Source organism: Entelurus aequoreus, linkage group LG17 (assembly GCF_033978785.1).
Source record: "Entelurus aequoreus isolate RoL-2023_Sb linkage group LG17, RoL_Eaeq_v1.1, whole genome shotgun sequence".
NCBI lineage: Eukaryota > Metazoa > Chordata > Actinopteri > Syngnathiformes > Syngnathidae > Entelurus > Entelurus aequoreus.
In genome coordinates, this window is record NC_084747.1 from 12,848,994 (window position 1) to 12,876,688 (window position 27,695).

The window sequence follows — 27,695 nt, forward strand, 5'->3', positions numbered from 1 at the left end:
TTTAACTAAAACAACTAAGTAGGTTGAAAATATTTCTGTGTTTTTTGTAGTATTTAAAATGTATGATTCTTCGTTGTTTTCCATTTTTCTGGTTTGAATAACAGCCATCGAAAAAGTCTGTGCACGTGCTTGTATATATATATATTTTATTTTCAAAGACTAGTTGTCGATTATTTGATGTTAGATACAAGATTAAAATGCTTTTATTTTGAAAAATAACTGCTGTGGTGTGGGAAACGGAAGTTGCTGGTTTATAGCGCATGCGCAAATGTACGTAAAGCCAAGCAAAAAGACGAAGACCGCATGCTATGGTTGTTCGGAGATTCTTCGAATTCACGATCTTAAAGTCATATGATTCACAGCAAATATAGCAACAAATATCTCAATTGGTATTTTCCAAAGCCACGAAACGTGCATTGAGTTTGGAGCGATATCTGAAGTGAAGATTGAAGACGTGATAGAAGATGGACGACTACTGCTATGCTAAGATGGCGACGTCCGCTAAAAGAGAACATGAAAGAGAATCAGCGCCACCAACTTCCAGCAAATCACCAACGGAGATAAAGACGAAAGATGAAGGTGAGTGACTTGAAGTTTTGTCATTTGAAAACTATTTGAATTTCAAGCCCTTTAAGTCGAAATTAGCCGACCTTGTTGAAGAATGTAAAGAAAGAGCCGCCATGATTGTTAGCTTGAAGAAGGCAGTGGAGTTCACATCAGAGGAGATGAAAGAATGCAAAAGTCAAATTTAGAAACTAAAAGCAAAACAACAACTCTGTTAGGCTCGTTTGGTGTGTTTTTATATTCATCATGTCGTGGTTTAGAGGTAAGGTGAGTATTTAGTCACATTTAACAAAGTCTCTGTACAGTTTGTCGTGTCGTCAAGTAACAGAAAAGAATGGACGTGTTCAAGTCGCGAGCAACGACTCGTTAGCAGCGTGTTTTGAAGACTAGCCTACAGTTGTTTGGTCGATGTCTGGATTTTTTCATCAAAACAGAAGAGTTCCTCATTTATGAATTGTATTTCCTTGTTCTTAGTAGATCAAGGGAACTGCGAAAAATGTCAATATTGGCTTTATTTTAACAGAACATCTTACACTACATTAAACACTCACAGTCAAAGAACAATTTTACAAGGTTCAAATATAAATTAAAAGGCATTAACCACATTGGGCTCAAAGAAAAATTTACAATTTTCCATATTACATATAGTCTGCTATAATCAAGGATTCAATTAGAATAGAACATAAAGTTTTACTGACATTATATTAAATTATTCATGATTTGAGGTTGCCACTCCTGGTCTGTGCTTTAAGAAAAATAACATTTGCAATTATTAATTAAGTACTAAAAACGAAACAATGGATAAATGTACACAGATAAGCCATGTAGCAGGTAAAACACATTTATTAAAGACAAAACACAAATTGTAGAAATGTGTTACAAAATGTAGTCATTTCACTTGCAATAGTTGACTGCTAATTGGGCAGTTTTAACTGTGCTAATATTTGGCATCAAGTTCTACGTATCTACATGTGCACAGCAGGGGAGCTGGTTAACTTATGAGAGTAGTATGTGTGTTTGTGAGAATGTCAACGTGTTGTCTGAGTGACGTCAGTGAGTGAGCGGGCGAGTAAAGAGAGAGCAGCAGGACAGGTGTAACAACTACATTATACCTGTCACTATTTAAACTCCTTGTGCAGATCTGAATGCTTATTATTTAAAGTTAAAGTTAAAGTACCAATGATTGTCACACACACACTAGGTGTGGCAAAATTATTCTCTGCATTTGACCCATTACCCTTGATCACCCCCTGGGACGTGAGGGGAGCAGTGAGCAGCAGCGGTGGCCGTGCCCGGGAATCATTTTTGGTGATTTAACCCCCAATTTCAACCCTTGATGCTGAGTGCCCAGCAGGGAAGGTCATGGGTCCCATTTTTATAGTCTTTGGTATGACTTAAATGTTGACCTAAGTCTGAAGCAAAGGTGGTAATACTAATCACCACATTTGGCAAGGCGTGTTTTAAAGCAGCTGTTGTGAGAGTAGCGTGTGTGTGTGTGTGCACCTTTAAGAGTGGCAGTATGTGGGGTGAGTGACGTGAGTAAGTGAGTGTGCAAGTAAGGAGAGGTAGTGGTAGCATGTGCAGGAGTGTTAATAGCATGGTGGATGTCCGGTTGTGCCCTGTGGAAATAATAAATAAAGTGAGCAAGTTGTAACTAATCGACGGCCTCGTCCTTCCGACCAAAGAGCGGAGCTTTATGGACCCAGTGTTACCCCCGACAAAACATGGGCCCTGGAGGGAACGTCTCCCCTGCGCTCCTCGACCACGGTCTGGGAGCCCACAAACAGGAAAGGTGTAAAGCAACCCTTGCAGAGCGGCGCCTTCCTGTTTAAAGTGTCACTTTTATTGTTAGTTTAGAAGCCCAAATACCTCCATATTGCACTTCACGCGCCCTCTTTATTAACCAGTAGAATTGTCCTTTGTTGCCTTTCTTCCTCTCCACCATGTTATTGCTTGTATGCACTTTGTGTGTGCGTTTTGACACACTCAACATCATGCGCCTCGGCTCTGTAGTCACCGCCACACAGCAGCATTCAGATAAAAGAGCGGTACCGGTACTTTTCAAAGGTGGTATAGTACTAATTTCAATTGATTAGTACCACGATACTTTATTATTAGCGGTATACTGTACAACCCTACTACACACACATACAGTACATAGAAGAAAGTGTGTTTTTGTTGTTTGTGTCTTGCAGACGTCCAGCAGCTGATCGGTAATCCAGAAGAAGTTTCCCCTCAGTTAGGGGGGAGCTCCACTTTGAAGCAGGAGACTCCACAACCACCCTGCATTAAAAAGGAAGAGAAGGAACTCTTCATCACTCAGGAGGGAGAGTGTCTTCTAGGACGAGAGGAAGCTGATTACACCAAGTTTCCACTGAGTATTCTCTCTGCGAAGACGGAAGATGATGAAGAGAAACCACATGTAGACAACCTCTTAACGCCCCTATCAGATAGTGAGACTGAAGATAAGGTTGAAGAACCTTTGCGCATCAATAAAGACTGTGAAGGTGATATGAGGACTCACACTGACAACAAACACTCTGAATGCTCTTCAAAAAAGAGAGGTAAAAAATGTTTGAGCTGTTCAATTTGTGCTGAAAGTTTTACTAAAAAGAGCCATTTGAATCAACACATGAGAACACACACAGGAGAAAAATTATTTAAGTGTTCAGTTTGTGGCAAAAGCTTTTCTCAAAATAGCCGTTTGACTCGACACATGAGAACACACACAGGAGAAAAACCATTTAATTGTTCAGTTTGTAGCGAAAGCTTTTCTCAAAATAGCCATTTGAATCGACACATGAGAACACACACGGGAGAAAAACCATTTAATTGTTCAGTTTGTGGAGAGAGCTTTTCTCAAAATAGCCATTTGACTCAACACATGAGAACACACACAGGCGAAAAACCATTCCGTTGTTCATTTTGCGGCAAAAGCTTTTCTCAAAATAGCTCTTTGACTCAACACATGAGAACACACACAGGCGAAAATACATTTAATTGTTCAGTTTGTGGCAAAAGCTTTACTATTAAGAGGTATTTGACTGAACACATGAGAACACACACAGGTGAAAAACCATTTATTTGTTCAGTTTGTGGCAAAAGCTTTTCTGTTAAGAGCACTTTGACTGAACACATGAGAACACACACAGGTGAAAAACCATTTAAGTGTTCAGTTTGTGGCAAATACTTTTATAAAAATACCTCTTTGACTGAACACATAAGAACACACACAGGTGAAAAACCATTTAATTGTTCAGTTTGTGGCAAAGGCTTTTCTGTTAAGAGGAATTTGACTCAACACATGAGAACACACACCGGTGAAAAACCATTTAATTGTTCAGTTTGTGGCAATAGCTTTCCTCAATTCAGCTCTTTGTGTCGACACATGAGAACACACACTGGAGAAAAAAACATGTAATTGTTCAGTGTGCTGTAAAAGGTTCCCACATAATGCAGACACAGTAAAACACATAAAAACACACAAGGGAAAATAACCAATTAGCTGTTTAGTTTGTGGTATGTTGCTCATATGTGGTGACATCCACCCTACCCAGGACCTCCTCACTGCTTCTTTCACAAATATCTGAGGTATTCATACAAACTTGGATATTTTGGAGCATAATCTTATCCACTCATGACCCCATGTCTTCTCTGTATCTGAAACCTTCCTGAACAGTAAGATAGATGATGCTTCAAGTGCTTGGTTACTCCTTCTTCAGTCCAGGGACCTGGGGCCTCATGTGTCAAGTTTGTGCACGTTCAAAAACCTGCACTACACCCTTTTTCACTGCAAAGTTGAGATGTATTAAAACTGACGTTGGGATGCTGGTTAACTGTTCCCATAACAAACTGCCAACTTTTACTCCTCAGACTGATTGATGTGCAAATCAGAGACATATGAACAATTAACCCCCAACACCCACAACCCAACCCCCACCTCTCTCGACTTTCGGACATAACAGGTTCAATCCGGCACACGAGATGAGTTTGCGAAGTGTAAAATTCAGCTGCATTTTTTAATGAAACAAACTGCTGTTCTAAATGGGTCCACTGGATGTTGCAATAGCAATTCTGTTAGGCAAGCAAATAGTTTATACCGGGGCGAGCAAGTATACCAAGCAAGAGGTACACGGCAAAGGGGGGCTGTGACTCCTCCCCCTCCACCCAACGTAAAACAGGAGTAAAATAAGCAATCAGTAACCCCACTTAAAATGCAGCATGAGACACTGCACACTGATATAGTTCTGTGAAAATGATTGTCTTCTGTGCAAATGTAAAGAAAGTGAACAGTGTGTGATTTACTGTCAGTCTTTTAACTTTTTATTTGTGCTTTTTAGAAACACTGAGATTAAGTCTAAATTCATTGTTCTTCAAGGTGTTTTTGAAAATGCACCATCCCCCCCCCCCCCCCCCCCCCCCATAATTTTCAACTAAATTGAAGTGTTTTGTCAAGTTATTTGTGATATGTACATTTTCAGAATGTGCTGGTTCTATTTTAGTCTGAAGTCAAATAAAGAAAATAATCTGAAGTTGTCATAGTTGTATTTTTAAGTTATCATGCCATGATTTTACCCGTCCCGCCCACGTGGAAATAGATTTTCCTCCATGCGGCCCCTGAGCTAAAATGAGTTTGACACCCCTGCTGTAATGTGACTCATGTGAGCAGGTTACTGTATAAACACATTTTGTTATAAGTTATAAAAATGTGTTCAGTTCTCAGAGACACATCAATGTCAGTGTAGCTGCTGACAGAAGCAACATGTATATTTGATATATGAATGAATGATCTTTATTGTCATTGTGCATGTACAGGTACAGGTCCAACGAAATTTACATTGCTTCCCTGAGGTGCTTTGCTTTTTTTTTTTTTTAAAAGAAGAAACCACACAATATACAAAAACAACACAATATACAATGTGGCCTAAGACCACTCTAAGAGGCAATGTAAAAGAAAACGAGACAGAAAAAAGTATAAAGTGACTAGAGAGGAGTAATGCTGAATCCCAGTGTGCTAAGGGGGTGGGAGTCAGCATTTCCTACCTCCTATGCTGTGCAGGCTTTTTATTGTGGATTAATTGTGTGAATAAATATGATAAATATTGTCCAGTTGGCATGTAATCGCTGATTGCACAGTCCCGGATCGTGATTGCTTCCTTATGTTGCACGTGAGGGAGTTTTTTTTATTTTATTTGTTTTTATTTACAATTTAGCTGCGTTTAGTGCAGTTATGGCCAGGGGGTAGAAACTGTTCTTGAGTCTATTTGTGCGGGTTCGCATGGTTCTGAAACGTCTGCCGGAAGGCAGCCGATCGAAGTGGCTGTTGCCGGGGTGGGATGGGTCCTTGAGTATGTTGGCTGCCTTCTTCAGGCAGCGGGAGTTATACAGTTCTTCCAGGGAGGGGAGGGGGCACCCGATGATTTTTTGGGCCGAGTTGACGACCCTCTAGAGAGCTTGCCTCTCTGCTGCTGTGCAGCTGCAGAACCATACGCAGATGCAGTATGTGAGGATGCTCTCCACAGAACAGCGGTAGAAGGACACCAGCAGATCCTGTCTCAGGTGGAGATTCCTGAGTACTCTCAAGAAGTAGAGCCTCTGCTGTGCCCTCTTGACGATGGCCGTGGTGTTGGTCCTCCAGGACAGGTCCTCCTCCAGGTGAACTCCCAGGAAGCGTAGGGATGAGACTCTTTCCACACAGCCCCCGTCGATGTACAGGGGCTGTATGGTAGTTTTTCTCCTCCTGCTGTCCAAGATCACTTCCTGGGTCTTGAGCTGGTTCAGCTTCAGGTTGTTCACCCTGCTCAACACTGCCGTCTCGTCGACCCCAGAGATGCAGCCCACCACCGTTGTGTCATCGGCAAACTTTATGATGTGGTTGCCGGGGTGGGTGGCTGTGAAGTCGTGGGTGTAGAGTGAGTAGAGCAGGGGGCTCAGCACACAGCCCTGAGGTATATAATGTCATAGTTGGTGAGAATAAACAAATACAATGCATAAAGATAAGTTCATTTTGTACACATAATGTGATTAAAAAGGTATTTCCTTGGGTTAATTCATGAAAGTTTATTTTAACTTTATTTTTGTTACAAACCCATGTCAATTGAGTGGGGAATATATTTTTGTTTCCGGTTTGGTCACGTTGGGGGGACAATTAATATGTGAGGGAATTAAAGGCCTACTGAAAGCCACTACTACCGACCATGCAGTCTGATAGTTTATATATCAATGATGAAATCTTAACATTGCAACGCATGCCAATACGGCCGGGTTAACTTATAAAGTGCAATTTTAAATTTCCCGCCACACTTCCGGTTGAAAAAGCCTTCAAAGGATGACGTATGCGTAAGCCCGAGGAACAGAGGTATGCCTTCTCCATTGAATACAATACAAAAAAGCTCTGTTTTCATTTCATAATTCCACAGTATTCTGGACATCTGTGTTGGTGAATCTTTTGCAATTTGTTTAATGAACAATGGAGGCTGCAAAAAAGAACGTTGTAGGTGGCTGTAGCAACACAAGGACCACTTACTCGGATAGCAGACGCCTAGCCGATGCTAGCAGACACCTAGCCGATGCTAGCAGACGCCTAGCCGATGCTAGCAGACCCACCGCACAGATGATCTGGTTAAGTCCTTCGTCGCGCCGTCAATCGCTGGAACGCAGGTGAGCACGGGTGTTGCTGAGCAAAGCAGATGAGGGCTGGCTGGCGTAGGTGGAGCGCTAATGTTTTTATCATAGCTCTGTGAGCTCCGGTTGCTAAGTTAGCCTTAGCGTCGTTAGCAACAGCATTGTTAAGCTTTGCCAGGCTGAGATCTATTAACCGTGTAGTTACATGTACATGGTTTAATAGTATTGTTGATCTTCTGTCTATCCTTCCAGTCAGGGATTTATTTATTTTGTTTCTATCTGCATTTGAGACAGATGCTATCACGTTAGGTCATGCTAAAGATGCTAAAGAGCTTCGTCGATGTATTGTCGTGGAGATAAAAGTCACTGTGAATGTCCATTTTGCGTTCTCGACTCTCATTTTCAAGAGGATATAGTATCCGAGGTGGTTTAAAATACCAATCCGTGATCCACAATAGAAAAAGGAGAGAGTGTGGAATCCAATGAGCCAGCTTGTACCTAAGTTACGGTCAGAGCGGAAAAAAAAATGTATTTCACTGCATTCTAGTCCGTCACTCTAACGTTCCTCATCCACGAATCTTTCATCCTCGCTCAAATTAATGGGGTAATCGTCACTTTCACGGTCCGAATAGCTCTAGCTGCGTTGAAAACAATAGGAAAATATGAGGGAGTGAACAACTGACAACGTCACGCTACTTCCGGTAGGGGCAAGGTTTTTTTTTATCAGAGACCAAAAGTTGCGAAATTTATCGACGTTGTTCTATACTAAATCCTTTCAGCAAAAATATGGCAATATCGCAAAATGATCAAGTATGACACATAGAATGGATCTGCTATTCCCGTTTAAATAAATAAAAAATCATTTCGGTAGGCCTTTAAGGAAGCAGCATGAGACGACAAGTGTTTGATGTGGAAGACGTTAATGGAGTCTCGGATTGAAAATAAACTTTATTCCCTTGGAGTTTATGAGGCCAACGAGGTATGATTACTTCTGATATGTTTGTGAAATCTATGTGTTTTCTTTTTTGGATGTCAGACTAATTGTAAGTTCTGTTTGCTTATTTTATTACTTCTGACGGCATTATATTTGGCATCGTTGGTAACGTGAAGAAGACGTGGCTGAAATAAATGTCTGAGAAAAACGAACGACTTGAGCCTTGATTAAGACCTCGGAGGGAGTAACACTGATAATGGGCCACAATTTACAGGTCAGTGATTTGATGAGTTTTAAAAAAAAAAAGTATGGGTTTCAACTAAGGCTGTCAATGTTAACGTGTTAACGCATGTGATCATTAAAAAAGAATATATCGCGTTACCATAAATGAATGATGATTAATCACAGTGTTGGTTTTGACCGGCGCAGGAAGGCAGTGCGCATCGCACAGGCAGCGATGACGTCACACACCAGTGGTAGAGGGATGTGCTCTGCGCCCACTTTCGCTTCAAAACAAACCTCGATGGAACTTCAGATAAAAGTGAGGTTATTAGTCAGTAATGCAGCGACAAACTTTCTTATCATCGGCACACATCAAGTTCAAAATAGAATCAAAGAATCAGGACGCACTTTGTCCTGTATGTTTATTAAGTAAGTGGCCAACAGAGCCCATTATTTTGTTTTCATGTTCCCGGGTGTGTGTAAAAGAAAAAGGTCAATGGTGACGTCACACGCCAGTTTTGACACAGCAGTTTGGCTACAGTCGCCAACACGCACCGAGTAGGCCTCTTGTCAGTGATTGTAAACCAAATAATGATCAAAAACATTATATTTACAGAAATTTTCATGAAACGTTTTGCGGAAAAAAATCGTAACTTTACAGATTTTTACTAAATTATTAAGATCAACCACCTTTAATAAAGTGACGATGCAAACAGTTCTGCAGAAAAATACCTTTATTCTACAGAGTTTTTCCAAATTATTATGATCAAACACATTTAATGAAGTGACAATGCTGGCAGTTCCACAGAAAAATACCATTATTTTACAGATTTTTTCTGAATTGTTCAAATCAACCACCTTGAATAAAGTGACGCTGCAAACCATTCTGCAGAAAAATACCTTTATTCTACAGCATGGGTGTCAAACTCTGGCCCACCGTGTAATTTCACTTGGCCTTCCAAACCCCGGTCAGCCAGCCAGCCAGCCAAACGAGTGCTGGTCCAGTCACATAACATGTGCGGCTTCTGCACGCACACAAATTAGAATGCAACGCATACTTCATCAACAGCGATACAGGTTACACTGAGGGTAGCCGAATAAAAAACTTTAACACTGTTAGAAATATACGCCACACTGTGAATCCACACCAAACCAGAACCCTTTGCAGCACTAACTCTTCCGGGACGCTACACGGAGGTTTGGTGGTAGCGGTGGTGTATTTTGTAGCGTCCCGGAAGAGTTAGCGCTGCAAAGGATTCTGGGTATTAGTGATGTTGTGTTTATGTTGTGTTACGGTGCGGATGTTGTCCCGAAATGTGTTTGTCATTCTTGTTTGGTGTGGATTCACAGTGTGGCGTATATTTCTAACAGTGTTAGAAAAAATGTATACTGGCACCCTCAGTGTAACCTGTATCGCTGTTGATGAAGTATGCGTTGCATTCACTCGTGTGTGCGTACAGAAGCCGCACTTTTCTTGTGACTGGATCTGAACGATGTTAGAATGGATGAAAAGCGGACGTGACGATAGCTCGTAGAGTACGTTAAAGGTTAATTTGTTTAACCTTGGCCCGCGGCTTTGTTCGGTTTTAAATTTTGGCCCACTCTGTATTTGAGTTTGACACCCCTGTGTTAGATTGTTAGTATGGACATAGACTTTTATATAACAAGCTACATATTTAATGAAAGATCATTACTGTAATTTTACATGAATTATTTGAAAGTAATTTAAGAAAACAGAAAATGCTATGTATAATTAATTTGGTATTTTTCTTTAAAAAAATTGAAATATACATAGTTTGTCATTACTGGCATATTACGTAAAATAACAGGCGGATTGTTTATTTACAGATAATGTCTTCAATTCTACAGTTTTATAAACTATTTTTTTTAAAAAAAGAAAAATTACAGTAGAAATTTAGAGTAAATTAACCATAAAAATAGGATTTTTTTTTTACAGTGTAAAGTCAGTGTACAAAAGTGAAAATAGAAGTGTTCTGCTGTCTATGCTTGCAATAAGAGCAATATTTATGTGAGCGTGTTTGTTTCCTCACTGAGTGCAGTTGGTCCGAGGTCGAGTACAAGTCATCCTTCAAAGAGGATATTACTGATAAAAGTCAAGAGGAAAAAACGTTTTTGTATTTTCAAAAGGGTGAAATGCTATAATGTTGAAAATGTATACTGGGGTAGTGTGAGTTTCACACTTTCACAACACTTACTTTGTCAAACAACTTGCCATTTGCTTGAACCCACTAAAAGACAGAATGCAACATTTTCGATTTTTGTTTAATTTCTATATCCAAAGTATTTTGATATACATTTTAAATGTGAAAAAAACCAAGTTTATGATTTTTTGTAAAAGGAAAAGGGAGGAAACGATCAAACTGTCAATAGATGGAATTGATATTGAAAGGGTTTCTGAACTTAGAATTTTAGAAGTGATACTGGATGACGGTCTGACATGGAAATCTCATATTGCACATGTGCGGAAAAATATGTCTAAGAGTAATTTTATATTCAACAAGGTCAAATATGTGTTAGATTATAGGGCAATGTGTATATTGTATTGTGCACTTATATTGCCATACATCAGCTACTGTGTGGAAGTGTGGGGGAACACATATAAGAGTAACATAAAGACATTGTATCAACTACAGAAAAGAGCTATAAGGATTATTCATAAAGAAGATTACTTAGAACACACTAACATATTATTTATTAATTCTGGTTTCTTGAAACTACAGGAGCTAGTAAAGTTACAGACATTATGTGTCATGTTTAAGGCTAAAAGTAAAACATTACCAGCAAATATACAAAAAATGTTTGTCATCACTTCTGAGAATGAAGAGCGTAGAAAAAAGGTCATTTCAAATATCAGTATTCAAGGACAACTTTAAAACAAATGTGTATATCAGTGGTGGGGGTTAAACTATGGAATTCTCTTTACAATGAGATAAAAGACTGTAAAAATATATTCCAATTGAAAAATATATAAAGACAGAACAATAAGATCATATGGACAGCCATAAGTGTTTACATTTTGCTTTATATTGATTATTTTACTTGTTTTTTTTTTCCGGTTTTGTATTTGTTTTGTATCATCCCTTGAGGTGTAGATTACTTTTTTTGTTCGGTTTGTACTTTGCACTTGTTGTGTTTTTTTGTGTGTTTTTTGTTTGTTTTCATTATATTTGTTTGGTTTGAATGATATCCATTAAATAAGACTATGTATTATGTTGAAGGGGGCAGGAAAATACAATATTTTTCTTCATCCTGCTCCTTCTCAGGCATTGGTGTGTAAATGTGTGTTTAGTTTCTGAGGTTTAATTGTCTATCGATCAAAGATGCACATCAATGAAGGAGATAAATAAAAAAATTAAAATGAATGAAAATATCAAAAATGTTTTCGCGATAAGGAGCACTTCAATTACGAGCAGAGATGTAAGAAAAGATGAAAATGGCCGCTAGTTATTTAAAAAGTATTTTATTTTTTAAAGTGCAGTTTTGTCGATCGGAAGTTGCAAACTTCTGCCGCATGCGCAAACACATGGAACAGTGGTAAAGCGGGGACTGCGGTCTGGTGGCCTGCCATTTCCGGGAAGAGACCTTGCTGAGGGTGTGAGGCTTTTATTCATTTATTATTATTATTTATTTTTTTTAAATGTAATTATTTGTTTGTGTGTGGCGTCGCGCGGGTCTCGCTCCCTGTTGGGTGGGGTCCGTGCCTGTGTGGCCCGACCTTGCGCTGTGCGGGGTCTGTGCTGGTGACTTGATGCGGTGGCGGCGCGGCCCCCTTGTCTGGTCTGGATGTGTGTCTCGGTTGTTTCACTGTACAAACATACATATACACATACATGTACATATACATTCACTGTACAAACATACACATACATGTACATATACGTACATTCACTGTACAAACATACATAAACACATACTGTACATATACATTCACTGTACAAACATACATAAACACATACTGTACATATACATTCACTATACAAACATAAATATACACATACACTACCGTTCAAAAGTTTGGGGTCACCCAAACAATTTTGTGGAATAGCCTTCATTTCTAAGAACAAAAATAGACTGTCGAGTTTCAGATGAAAGTTCTCTTTTTCTGGCCATTTTGAGCATTTAATTGACCCCACAAATGTGATGCTCCAGAAACTCAATCTGCTCAAAGGAAGGTCAGTTTTGTAGCTTCTGTAACGAGCTAAACCGTTTTCAGATGTGTGAACATGATTGCACAAGGGTTTTCTAATCATCAATTAGCCTTCTGAGCCAATGAGCAAACACATTGTACCATTAGAACACTGGAGTGATAGTTGCTGGAAATGGGCCTCTATACACCTATGTAGATATTGCACCAAAAACCAGACATTTGCAACTAGAATAGTCATTTACCACATTAGCAATGTATAGAGTGTATTTCTTTAAAGTTAAGACTAGTTTAAAGTTATCTTCATTGAAAAGTACAGTGCTTTTCCTTCAAAAATAAGGACATTTCAATGTGACCCCAAACTTTTGAACGGTTGTGTACATGTACATATACATTCACTGTATAAACATACATATAACATACATATACACACACTACACATATACACTCACTGTACAAACATACATATACCACATATGCGGTCCTCTCCAAGGTTTCTCATAGTCATTCACATTGACGTCCCACTGGGGTGACTTTCCCTTGCCCGTATGTGGGCTCTGTACCGAGGATGTCGTTGTGGCTTGTGCAGCCCTTTGAGACACTTGTGATTTAGGGCTATATAAATAAACATTGATTGATTGATTGATTGATATAACATACATATACACATACATGTACATATACATTCACTGTACAAACATACATATACACATACATGTACATATACATTCACTGTACAAACATACATATACACATACATGTACATATACATTCACTGTACAAACACATATACACATTCTGTACATATACAAGTACATATACATACATACACTCATGCACATAATCACGTTTCATGAAACATATATTAACGTTGTTGCCCTAGGGTAAACTGCATAACACATGGCACACTGACAAAGCTTAACCTATTGTTACTATAACAATCTACAAGGTTAATATAGGTTGCTTCTCTTTCTTCCCCTCCATTTTTCTGCATTCTTTCGTATCTGAAGTTATCATTATGTATATGTATTGTTGCATTTGAACAACTGTATTGTTGATAATAGAGGTAAATTATTGGTATTGTTCATTATCAATAGCGCTATTTCTATTGGTATTTGTATTGCTCCATTTGTAGTGTAATAATGCTCATTGTCATTCCTTACATACTTTTACCATCATATTTCTACATGTCGTATTTGCTGATGTTGATCTGTTGTTGTTGTTGTTGTTGTTGTGTTTTTGTCTCTCTGTCTAATCCCCCTCTTGTCCCCACAATTCCCCCCTCTGTCTTCTTTTTTCTCTCTTTCTATCCCCTCCTGCTCCGGCCCGGCTGCACCAAATGATAATATAAATACATTTAATAAAGTCAAAATACAAGTAAGGCAACAAGAGAAGTATCCTACACTTCTCTTTTGTAAAGTAAATCTGAACAGCCGATATGGGCATCTACATCTACTATATGATTTGCCTGAGAAGCTGGACAGGACAAAAAAAAAAAAAATGAAACAGTGGTAAAGCAGAAAGTCCAAGATGGCGGACTAAGCGACGTGGCTTTCCGGAGAAGTTTCACATTTACGATCTTATAGATTCAAAAATAGCATCAAATACCTCAACTATTCGCCTTCTCTTAAGCCCACCAAACGGACTTTGAGTGTGGAGCGATGGAGTGTTATCTGAAGTGAAGATTGAAGACGTGATAGAAGATGGACGACTACTGCTATGCTAAGATGGCGACGTCCGCTAAAAGAGAACATGAAAGAGAATCAGCGCCACCAACTTCCAGCAAATCACCAACGGAGATAAAGACGGAAGATGAAGGTGAGTGACTTGAAGTTTCCAAAAACGTTTAGAGCCTATCGTGAGCCTTGAAACGAGCGTGAATGAGACATTAGCCGAGTTTGTTGAACAATGTAAACAAAGAAGCTGTTAGCATTTTTACCTCGATCAAAAATGTCGGAAATGTCTGTTAGAAGTTACCGCAGTAGTAAACAGTAGGCAAGCAACGATACTTGGTATAATCCTGCGTGAATCCGCCTTTATTGACCGTGATCCTGTGTGTGAGTGAACTACTGTATTCGTCCTAACTGGGAGATTAAACACATCCACTAATTTAATCAGAAAAAGGCATTTTTACATGTAAACATTTTTCAATCAGACTTTTTGTTTGTGTCTGCAAAGTTTCTCATCATCTGATACAACATGTACTAAAAACTCTGCAGACACTTTTTGTTAAAATCATTTTTGAGTTTGTGGATAAAAGCATTTCGTCCCTGAAATAATCATTAAACTAGTTTTAATGTGTTGGTACACATTATTTTACAGTACCTCAAACTCAAACTGCACTTTAATGTACTTTTATTAAATATAAAACTCCTCAATCTGGGCCTTTTTCCAAGCACTGGTAAAAAGTACTGACGTTTTCAAGTGATTAAAGAATCCATCCATCCATTTTCTACCGATTATTCCCTTCGGGGTCGCGGGGGCGCTGGAGCCTATTTATTTAACCAGATAAGAAAACCCATTGAGATCAAGATCTCTTTCACAAGGGTGACCTGGCCAAGAGGTCAATAGCACATGTCACAGAGCAGTTTCAAAAATAATACATTAAGACATACATTTTGAAATACATAAGAGAACTGTAAAACAACAGAGATTTACATCTTCAAACTATCTCAGCTACAATCGGGCGGAAGGCGGTGTACACCCTGGACAAGTCGCCACCTCATCGCAGGGGCCAACACAGATAGACAGACAACATTCACACTCACATTCACACACTAGGGACCATTTATATATATCCCGAGGCCGGGATTGAACTCACGACTACTCAGGTCCTTCGTATTGTGAGGCAGACGCACTAACCCCTCTTCCACCGTGCTGCCCAATAATTTACTATTTGAAAATATTGTTTAGTAAATGTTAACTTGAAATAAGAATCCTACAGTATTCAGTACACCACTGATACTTTGTTTCCTGCAGAATGTTTGTGGTGAGGAGCAAAAAAAAAAAAAAGGAAAAAAAGTTGTTCTCTTTACCCTCACAAAATGTACGGAAAAGAAGCAAAACTGTGGTCCTAAAACCAGGTACGGACCGAAGCGTGGGTGACCTGTACCGTTACACCTCTGGTAAACACAATTATAGATATGAACAAAATGACAGTTGTCAGCTGTGAGCATATATTACCTCCATCAAACATGGCGGAAATGTCTGTTACAAGATACTGTGGTAGTAAATAGTAGGGATGCAACTGTACTCGCTATTATCCTGCACGGGACAATACGCTTTTAATGTAAAAAAAAATAATAAAAAAAATAATCGAGATCGGAATGTATGCAAAAAATAATTGTGATAATTTTTTTGGCCATTTTTCCCAGCCCTATTCCATCAGCATTTCTGTCAAGTTTCAGCATTTGGGCAGTTTCTACAGAAATTAGTTATGTTCATACTTTGTATTTTTTGTTTAGCACTTAGCAATAGTGCTAATTGCTTGATCTGCTTATCACTCAGCTTCTAAAACTTGTAGCTCATCCTCCTTATATTCAGGCTCAAAAATATAAGTTTCTGGATCATAATTTGTCCCAAAGTCTTCTTTGATGGCACTCATGAAGTCTGCCTTTATTAGTAATAGTTGGTGGTGGTGTTGAATAAAATAGCAAACGTTGTGATGCGTATGTGAAAATAATGCGCCGCCATTCGCCTAAAATTATAAAAAATGATGAAAATAGGTAGATAGTACATGTTATTATGAATGTGCTTGTTATTACAGTACATATGTACTTACAGCGTGTATATGAAACATTGTTGGAAGGTTTTGGATATTTTTTTTATTTATTTATTTATAGGCGAAATAGAGTGCATCCCCATTACCTGCATTGTTAGCTGACTTTTGCTAGCGTTTATTTACGAGTTAGAATCAGTGATGGGCAGTAGTGCACAACAAGTAGCGACGCTATGTAGCTTAACTACAGTTCCCAGTAGCGTGGCGTTAGCCTCGCTCCTATTTGAACCCGTAGTGATTCCTTTAGCTTAGCTATTTTTCGACCCATGTAGTGACGTAGCGTCCATCAAACACTGCAAAGAGAGAATATAGACTGCTAATCAAGGGCTGGGAAAACACCAAAAAATATTGCTATAATCATCTTAATTTATTGTTACTATGATTGTTAGTTTACATGTTATTTATTTGTTACTAATGTATATCTGGTTGTTCTTTTAGATTATATTTAAAATTGAGTTTTGGTGGTACTGTTTTTACTTTTTCAAATGAATAAATAATGGTGTTATTTATCGTAATTCCAAAATCACTCAAAATAATCACTATTATTATGTTTTGCCATAATTGTCCAACCCTAGACGAGGTATTGGAAAGGACTTCATGATAAACTATGTATCACGGTACTTGAGTCACGATACAATAGTCTATTGTAATATTGTGACATGGAGTTTTACTGCCATTTTTACAGGTATTGTTTGTGTCTTTGTATCAGATGTCCAGCAGCTGATCGGTAATCCAGAAGAAGTTTCCCCTCAGTTAGGGGGGAGCTCCACTTTAAAGCAGGAGACTCCACAACCACCCTGCATTAAAAAGGAAGAGGAGGAACTCTGCATCACTCAGGAGGGAGAGTGTCTTCTAGGACGAGAGGAAGCTGATTACACCAAGTTTCCACTGAGTATTCTCTCTGTGAAGACTGAAGATGATGAAGAGAAACCACAAGTAGACAACCTCTTAGCTCCACTATCAGATAGTGAGGCTGAAGACGAGGTTGAAGAACCTTTGAGCAGCGATACAGACTGTGAAGGTGATGTGAGGACTCACATTGACAACAAACACTCTGAATGCTCTTCAACGAAGAAAGGTAAAACATGTTTGAGCTGCTCAGTTTGTGCTAAAAGTTTTGCTAAAAGGAGTCTCTTGACTCAACACATGAAAACACACACAGCTGAAAAAACATTTAACTGTTTGATTTGTGGTCGAAACTATTCTGTTAAGAGGAATTTGACTGAACACATGACTAGTGGTTAGAGTGTCCGCCCTGAGATCGGTAGGTTGTGAGTTCAAACCCCGGCCGGATCATACCAAAGACTATAAAAATGGGACCCATGACCTCCCTGCTTGGCACTCAGCATCAAGGGTTGGAATTGGAGGTTAAATCACCAAAAATGATTCCCGAATGCAGAGGACAAATTTCACCACACCTAGTGTGTGTGTGACAATCATTGGTACTTTAACTTTAACTTAACAACACACAGGAGAAAAACCATTTAATTGTTCAGTTTGTGGCAAAAGCCATTCTATTAAGAGGAGTTTGACTGAACAGATGAGAACGCACACTGGACTAAGTTCAGTTTGTGGTAAAAGCTTTCCTCAAAACAGCTCTTTGTGTCGACACATGAGAACACACACTGCAGAAAAACCTTTAGTTGTTCAGTGTGCTGTAAAAGGTTCAGAATCAGAATAAGAATAGTTTTTATTGCCTTTGTTTGAGAACGGGTTCACAAACTAGGAATTTTTCTTGGTGAAAAGATGTTTAGTAGCTCTTTGAGAGTAAGAGAGAAAATGGACACACAATTTATACACAGACACAAACAAAACAGAGCGCACAATAGCACCGAGGCAGCCAGGATCGGCGCCATGATGATCTAAGATCATCATTCCCACATAAAGGGAGAGACCTTGTTGGTCCTGCTTGGAACGAGATGCAATCTTCTCGCTGGCGTAAGAGAGAGTATCGATCTGCCAGAGACGGTCCACATTCTTGAGAAGTTCAATATATGGGGATTCAGTCGTAATGTGCAGACAGGAAGGCTGATGGGAAGAGACGGAGATCACAGACGGACCTTGTAGGGACCAGCCTAGGTTAGTACGGACTGCTATGGGCCCGCCAGATGGGCCTGCTCGCAGCGGCTCTGTCGGAGCAAGGAGCTGAGACATATCAGAACCTATGAGGAGTAGCGGTTGCGCTTGATGGATAGGCAGCAAAGGGAGTCCCTTGTAGCGTAGCATTTTTGGAGGGCCGCTACTGGATTTGCGTGCTACTAGATATGTGTGCTACTGGATATGTGTGCTGAGGCTAAGATTCTCAGCTGTGAAGGCAGTTTCAATCCAATACTTCTTGCTTGGCTTGAAGATGGGGGAGACGTGAAGGCTGACTGACGAACCATTGAGCACCTTCACTTCTTGTTGAACAGTTCTCAGGTGAAGGGTTTCAGGATGCTTAGCAAGTTGTAGCTGCTCTACTGCATAAAGGAGGATGAGTGTTCTCTCAGAACCATCATCCAGCACAGCAAATGTCTCTAGAGTGCGGTCCCCATTTTGTAAGAGCACTTTAACAACTTTCAGCAAAACTATTTGAGGGCTTTGAGGCTGTTCCAGGTAGACTGTGGGTTTTTGGTTCCTCATCATCAGGACTTGTTGAGATGACTCTTGGATTGTGTCATGCAGTACTGTGAGGTGTGTCTCTTTGCATAATTTACAAGGGCATTTAAGTGTACATGCTGCAGCTTTGTGGCCACGACCACACTTCCAACATCTGTCACCTTCTTGGATGCACTTATTGATCTCACTGGTATTCAGTTTCTTGAAGTCCAGGCATGAGTTGAGATAATGCTCCTTACTGTTGCAAAATGGACAATAAGGACTCGGTTTAAAGGGTTGTGACTTTGTCAGATTGGTGCTCTGGCTGCTACCGGTCTCACCAGAACATAAGAGAATTGACGCTGTCCTTTGTTTGGGCCATGGACTATTATAACCCCTCTTGGCAGGAGGAGGCACCGAGTTGTAGAGGTGAGTGGCTCGGCTGGCCAGGCTTGAGCTTTAACTTGGAGCCAGGATGCCAGGTCGGGCAGGGTGTAAGTTTGGTCGGTACCTGGCTGTAGGATACCTTGACAAAGACAGTATTCCACAAATCCGTCTCGGTGAGCAGGAGGCATTTTACTTATGAGGCGGTCAACGTGAGAACCACATTTGAGCTCGTATCCAAGGGGTCCCTCTAAAGTTCGTGGCATACCAACTAAGGTCTGAACTGAGAGAGCGAAGGTGTCGAAAGCTTCTGCATCCCCCACATTGATGGCTGGCGAGTTAAGGATAGCTCCTAGTTCACTCCAGTGTTTCCCACACATTCATTTATTTGTGGCGGCCCGCCACGAAAGAATTAAGGCCGCCACAAAAAAAATATATATATATTTTGTATTCTTTATTTTTTTGTGTCCTGTCAAGCTTCTCAGGCAAATCATATAGTTGATGTAGATGCCCATATCGGCTGTTCAGATTTACTTTACAAAAGAGAAGTGTAGGATCAAGATTTTTGGAGCTCTTTGTTCAGTGGATCAGATGTTTGATGAAGCTTTGTGTCTATCTACCACCACTACTGTTTTCTGTTTATTTGTTACTGACTGTGACAGGACACCTGTGCCTCTGTTTCACTTTATGTTGCTGGTAAATAATATGGTTGTAGTAGTAAGCTAAAGTTAAATTATTTAGTATGCACTAATTAAAGGGGCAGAGCTTTAAGAGACATTTTAGCTTTTATATTTTTATAAGATATATTTTTTGTAAGAACCACAATTAATAAATATATTTCAGTGAATAACTTATTGTTCAAATCTGTATATAAATATGTACATAAAGTGTTGTAATTATATTGTAAAATGGATGTATGGATGGATGGATGGACGTTTAAAACAAAACTGTTATTATTAATTAGTAAGTATACATTTTTTGAGCCTTTTTAGAGAAAATCATATCATTGTAGTAAATTATGCAAATTACTCGATGGTGTCATGGTGACCACGCCCATAGCCACGCCCCCACCGCCACAGGTATCTTGGCAGTTTAGGGGAAACACTGCACTCTGTGCTAGTTGTCTAGGCTGGCCATATTTGTCTTGTAGAGCACCTAGTGCAGCTGTGTACGGTTTTGGGTCATACATGAAGGACTCGGCTAATTGCATAGCGTTAGGAAGTTTGAGCTGATTTAGTAGAACTTGATAATTATATTGCTCGCTGAGGTGAGGGTGACTATTCATCAAGTTCTCTAGCGCCATCTTGAGTGGAGTGAAATCACTTTCCCGGCCACTCTCAAACCTTGGAAGTACTGGTTTAGGAATGCCATAGGATCTAGCGATCAGTGTCTTGATTCCCGGGTAGGACCAGGGTGGTGCTGCCGGGGCTGGGAGTAGCAGATGGTAAGGTGTATTGAACATAGTGCCCAGCTGGAGGAGGTGCACCAGCTGGAACTGGTGGTTGTGGTACAGAAGTTTGCATGGTTTGTGGCACTGCGGCTGCATGTGTCATTGTTGATGCATAACTAAATGTGGGAAAGACTGGCATATGTTGACTTGTGAAAGACACAGTTGCAGGCAAGGTGACAGAGACAGGAGCGATAGTGGGGGCTACTAATGTTGGGACACAAGTTTGTGCACCTTGGACAGGAATGGGAATCGTTGTCAAGGGCTGTGTCATCGGGATAGCGGCAGCAGATTTCATTGGAGCTATTGATGGGAGCTGAAGCATGTCAATGGAGGGCGGAGCTGACGTTGTTGACATTGCATCATCTTCGGACTCTGACAGGAAGGACTTAACAATATGGGCAATGTGGAAGTCTTTCTCCAGTTTCTTTAAGCGTCTACGCCGTTCCATTTCCCTTGCCATACTCTCCTTGGCGAGGTGAGCATCCTCTTGTAGCCTTTGTCCTTCTTTAGCTTGGGCATCCAATCTCTTCGCCTCCATGTCAGCTTTCCTTTCCTCCTCTATCTCTTGCTGTAGGTCAGCGAGCTCCAAACTTTTAATTTGCTCCTGTAGAGCAGCTGTTTGAACATCAGGAATAATGACGTCACAAATGGAATTACCAAATTAAAGGCACAGGAAACATTACATAACTAGTTAACTGCACACGATAGGCTTTCGTACAGTGAGCAAGTTGTAACTAATCGACGGACTCGTCCTTCCGACCAGAGAGCGGAGCTTTATGGACCCAGTGTTACCCCCGGCAAAACATGGGCCCTGGAGGGAACGTCTCCCCTGCGCTCCTCGACCACGGTCTGGGAGCCCACACACAGAAAAGGTGTAAAGCAACCCTTGCAGAGCGGCTGCTTCCTGTTTAAAGTGTCACCTTTATTGTTAGTTTAGAAGCCCAAATACCTCCATATTGCACTTCACGCACCCTCTTTATTAACCAGTAGAATTGTTGTTTGTTGCCTTTCTTCCTCTCCACCATGTTATTGCTTGTATGCACTTTGTGTGTGTGTTTTGACACACTCATCATGCGCCTCGGCTCTGGTCAATTGATTAGTACCGCGATACTTTATTAGTAGCGGTATACTGTACAACCCTACTACACACACATACAGTACAGAGAAGAAAATGTGTTTTTGTTGTTTGTGTCTTGCAGACGTCCAGCAGCTGATCGGTAATCCAGAAGAAGTTTCCCCTCAGTTAGGGGGGAGCTCCACTTTGAAGCAGGAGACTCCACAACCACCCTGCATTAAAAAGGAAGAGGAGGAACTCTGCATCACTCAGGAGGGAGAGTGTCTTCTAGGACGAGAGGAAGCTGATTACACCAAGTTTCCACTGAGTATTCTCTCTGTGAAGACTGAAGATGATGAAGAGAAACCACAAGTAGACAACCTCTTAGCTCCACTATCAGATAGTGAGGCTGAAGACGAGGTTGAAGAACCTTTGAGCAGCGATACAGACTGTGAAGGTGATATGAGGACTCACACTGACAACAAACACTCTGAATGCTCTACAAAGAAAAAAGGTAAAACGTGTTTGAGCTGCTCCGTTTGTGGCAAACGCTTTTCTCGAAATAGCTTTTTGACTGAACACATGAGAACACACACAGGTGAAAAACCGTTTAATTGTTCAGTTTGTGGCAAAAGCTTTTCTCAAAATAGCTCTTTGACTCGACACATGAGAATACACACAGGTGAAAAAACATGTAATTGTTCAGTTTGTGGCAAAAGCTTTTCTCAAAATAGCACTTTGACTCAACACATGAAAACACACACAGGAGAAAAAACATTTAATTGCTCAGTTTGTGGCAAAAACCTTTCACGAAATAGCCACTTGACTCAACACATGAGAACACACACAGGTGAAAAACCATTTAACTGTTCGATTTGTGGTAAAAACTATTCTTTTCAGAGCACTTTGACTCAACACATGAGAACACACACAGGTGAAAAAACATGTAATTGTACAGTTTGTGGCAAAATCTTTTCTCGAAATACCTCTTTGACTCAACACATGACAACACACACAGGTGAAAAACCCTTTAATTGTTCAGTTTGTGGAAAAAGCTTTCCTCATAACAGCTCTTTGTGTCGACACATGAGAACACACACAGATGAAAAACCATATAAGTGTTCAGTTTGTTGCAAAAGCTTTTCTGTTAAGAGCCATTTGACTCAACACATGAGAACGCACACAGGTGAAAAACCCTTTAATTGTTCAGTTTGTGGTAAAAGCTTTCCTCAAAACAGTTCTTTGTGTCGACACATGAGAACACACACTGGAGAAAAAAACATTTAGTTGTTCAGTGTGCTGTAAAAGGTTCCCACGTAATACAGACACAGTAAAACACATAAGAACACACAAGGGAAAATAACCAATTAGCTGTTTAGTTTGTGGTATGTTGCTCATATGTGGCGACATCAACCCTACCCAGGACCTCCTCACTGCTTCTTTCACAAATATCTGAGGTATTCATACATACTTGGATTATTTGGAGCATAATCTTATCTACTCATGGCCCCATGAAACCTTCCTGAACAGTAAGATAGATGATGCTTCAAGTGCTTGGTTACTCCTTCTTCAGTCCAGGGACCTGGGGCCTCATGTGTCAAATTTGTGCATGCTCAAAAACCTGCACTACACCCTTTTTCACTGCAAAGTGGAGATGTATCAAAACTGACGTTGACGCATAAGTGAGGCTGGGTAACTGTTTGCATAACAAACTGCCAACTTTTACTTTTCAGACTAATTGATGTGCAAATCAGAGACATATGAACAATTAACCCCCAACACCCACAACCCAACACCCACCTCCCTCGACATTCGGGCATAACAGGTTCAATCCGGCCCGAGAGATGAGTTTGCGAAGTGTAAAATTCAGCTGCATTTTTAATTGAAAAAAACTGCTGTCCTAAATGTGTCCACTGGATGTCGCATTAGCAATTCTGTTAGGCAAGCAAATAGTTTGTACCGGGGAAAGCAAGTATACCAAGCAAGAGGTACACGGTAAAGCGGGGCTGTGACTCCTCCCCCTCCACCCAACGTAAAACAGGAGTAAAATAAGCAATCAGTAACCCACTTAAAATGCAGCATGAGACACTGCACACTGATATAGTTCTGTGAAAATGATTGTCTTCTGTGCAAATGAAAAGAAAGTGAACAGTGTGTGATTTACTGCAATACTGTCAGTCTTTTAACTTTTTATTTGTGCTTTGTTGAAATTGTTCACACATTGCACAGCTTTTATTTTTCTATCAATACACATTATGTCTAGAAGACAGGAAGTAACTCAACACTCTTGAATAGTTTCTACCTCAGTTTGTATGGTTTGTTGAGTTAGCACAGGATTAATATGTGGAAATGACAAATGAGGTAGTTGATACATACAATAGTTTTTATTCATGCTTTATTTTCTTTGTTGTTCAAATCTAGATGGGCTGTGACTTAAAGTTTAATTGCTTTGTAGAAACACTGAGATTAAGTCTAAATTCATTGTGTTCTTCAAAGTGTTTTTGAAAATCCCCTTTTTTTTCAGAATGTTTAACTAACTTGAAGTGTTTTATCAAGAGGATTATTTGTGATATGTACATTTTCCGAATGTACTTGTTCTATTTTAGGCCGAAGTAAAATAAAGATATAGATGGTATATAAAACCTCATTGGTTTTAAATGGCAGCTTTAAAATGTAGCGTCCATCCTGCAACTTCACAGATTGCTCCATGATTGAATCTTGCCTCCTCTCTGGACATTTCCATTTTGTCCTCCGTATCCTTTTCATTGAAGTCATGCTCGTACTGCCTCCTCAGTAGCAGCTCCAATGACTCCACAGACACTCGGTTCACGGAGACAGAATCATTGTTACCTTCACAGAGTTTATCAGGGCCACTAACAACCCAACCTAGTAGGGTTTTGATGACTATGAACAACCTTCCAGGGTTCCAACAGTTGAGAAGCGTTAGTTCCAATTAACAACTCCACCTGAGCAGGAATCTCTGGGATGTCAATGTGATCAAGGTAAGACCACTCCCTGAAAAAGTCTGTTTGGATTTTATTTCAGAATCCGAATCAGAAGCAGAATCAGAATCAACATAGTTTTATTGCCATTGTTTGAGAACGGGTTCACAAACTAGGAATTTTTCTTGGTGCAATCGTGCAACATAAAACACATACAACACATATTTGGTAATAAAATGAGCTGTAACTGAGCTATCAGATAGACTTAGAAGGAATTCAAGGAGCTATTGAGTTATTGTTCATTTGCCTGATGGCCGAGGGGAAAAAACTGTTCAGGTGGCGGGAGGTGTGGGTCTGGATGGACCGTAGTCTCCTGCCTGAGGGGAGAGGGGAGAATAGTTTGTGTCCAGGGTGAGAAGAGTCAGCTGTGATCCGACCCACATGCCTCCTGGTCCTGGAGGAGAACAAGTCCTGGAGGGATGGGAGCTTGCAGCCAATCACCTTCTCAGCAGCACGTACGATGCGCTGCAGTCTATGCTTATCCTGGACTGTGGCGCCGGGGAACCACACTGTGATGGAGGAGGTCAGGGTGGACTCTATGATGGCTGAGTAAAACTGCACCAGCATCTCGGTCGGCACCTTAAGTTTCCTCAGCTGCCGCAGGAAGTACATCCTCTGCTGGGCCTTCTTGATGAGGGAGCTGATGGTCGGCTCCCACTTGAGGTCCTGTGTGACGGTGGTGCCCAAGAAACGGAAGGAGTCCACAATGGGGACGGGGGTGGAAGAGTCAACCAGGGTGAGGGGGGATGGTGGAGCTGTGACTTCCCTGAAGTCCATAATCATATCCACTGTTTTCTGGGCGTTCAGCTCCAGGTTGTTGAGGCTGCACCAGGACGTCAGCCGTTTGTTGCATTCACTGGCATTGTTTTTTGAGTGTAAGCCTCAGGAAGACTGTAATGCCGTTCTCCATTAAGTTTTGACACTTCCAGGCCACTTACAATATAGGTTGACACAGATGTTTTGGGCACCATTGTTAACAGGCATATTTTTGATCTTTTTTTATTGAGGTTCAGCTTTTTCATGAGACCTTCAGTACAAAATGTACATGTTGATCCATTGTCCAGAAATGCATAGGTTTTAATGCTTTTGTTGCCTTCTCTTGGTTTTACCTGGACTAGTATGATTGACAGCGTTCCATTGCTCCTGGCCCCTGTTTGACTTCTAAAGGTTTTAGCCGTTACAAGTGTGTTATTTACCCTTGGTTCAGGTTCACTGCTGTCACTGGTGCTCACTGCCTTGTCCACTTTGTTAACTTGAATATGTAAAACTGTTGGATGATTTAGTTTGCATTTTCCACAGGTTATGCATTTATCACAACTGCTGCTCCAATGTCCAGTCTTAAGACGCCTAAAAGAAGCTCCTTTTTCCTTTAAGAAGTTGATCTTGTCACGATGTTTGATTTTTATGAACCCTGGACAGTCATTCACAGAATGATGTTGTGAACAGAATAAACAACTGCTTTTGCTTGGACTGATTTCCATTGCTTTGTTATGTTAGACTTAGACAAACGTTAATGATCCACAAGGGAAATTGTTCCACACAGTAGCTCAGTTACAAAGGATGGAAAGGACAATGCAGGTATAAAATAGACTAAAAATGTACCGTAGTAGCAATATAAAATTTAACGTATATGTAATATTTACATAATATATGTACAGTATATGATGTATACTGATATATTATATTATATGTTTATATCATATATACAATATATAACAATTACCATGTACAATATTACAGTAGGGGCAGCACGGTGGAAGAGGGGTTAGTGCGTCTGCCTCACAATACGAAGGTCCTGAGTAGTCGTGAGTTCAATCCCGGCCTCGGGATCTTTCTGTGTGGAGTTTGCATGTCCTCCCCGTGACTGCGTGGGTTCCCTCCGGGTACTCCGGCTTCCTCCCACCTCCAAAGACATGCACCTGGGGATAGGTTGATTGGCGACACTAAATTGGCCCTAGTGTGTGAATGTGAGTGTGAATGTTGTCTGTCTATCTGTGTTGGCCCTGCGATGAGGTGGCAACTTGTCCAGGGTGTACCCCGCCTTCCGCCCGATTGTAGCTGAGATAGGCTCCAGCGCCCCCCGCGACCCCGAAGGGAATAAGCGGTAGAAAATGGATGGATGGATGGAATATTACAGTATATGTAACAGCTGCAGCATAAAATAGAGAGTAGATCCAGCAGAAAATAGACATTACAAACAAATTGAGATAGCTGACATAGAAGGTGTCAGGTAATAGACGGATATCATCTATTGCTGTATGGTGAGTGATTACACAGCTGGATGGAGTGCGGAATTTAGGAGTTTTTGAATTGAACACGTTCTTGTTTGTCAATAGTACAGACATTAGTCGCAAAGTTCCTTCTCCTTACTTGAGGTTTAATTGCGTACACATCCCTCTTGGCATGAATAACCTTTTCTGGTTGTTGAATATCTCCAAATACTGGATCAGACAAGAGTTTGACCTGATGTTCCAGAAAGCAAGCAACATCATTAAAGCATGGTCTGCGTTGTTGATTCTCACGAATGTCATGTGCAACACTTCTGAATCGTTCTCTTACTTTAAAAGGGAAGTTTTGACCGAATGAGCTTGAGATTGGCAGACATGTCCAGCTCTCTCTTGTCAATCATGGCGTTGTTGCAACCACAGAGAAAAAGGCATAATCCTGGAGGGAAGAAACATTTTCTGCTTTAACAACAGGCCAGTGATTAACCTTTTCCATGTAGGCTGCTGTAATCGTTGTGTCATCTCCAAAATGTTCCTTCAGAAGAGCTTTAGCTCTCTCTCAAACCCTCTTTTTGCAGTCATATGTAAGCAACTTTAGACAAGATCTCTTGGTCGCCCCCTAGTGTCTCTTTCCAGATAGTACCGGCACTTTTATCCTCCACACAATGTTTGAATGCATGCATGAAAAGATTGAATTTCAAAGGATCACCATCAAA

General features: G+C 40.4%; 1 protein-coding gene and 1 pseudogene across 1 annotated transcript in view; both read left to right on the forward strand.

The window, feature by feature from the left end:
* The window catches only part of LOC133632368 (gastrula zinc finger protein XlCGF57.1-like), a 90,065-nt gene that overhangs the window by 25,258 nt on the left and 37,112 nt on the right, over positions 1-27,695 (forward strand). The gene's annotated exons all lie outside the window — the stretch shown is intronic.
* LOC133632066 (zinc finger protein Xfin-like) overlaps positions 2,761-27,695 on the forward strand; it is a 41,750-nt pseudogene continuing 16,815 nt past the window's right edge.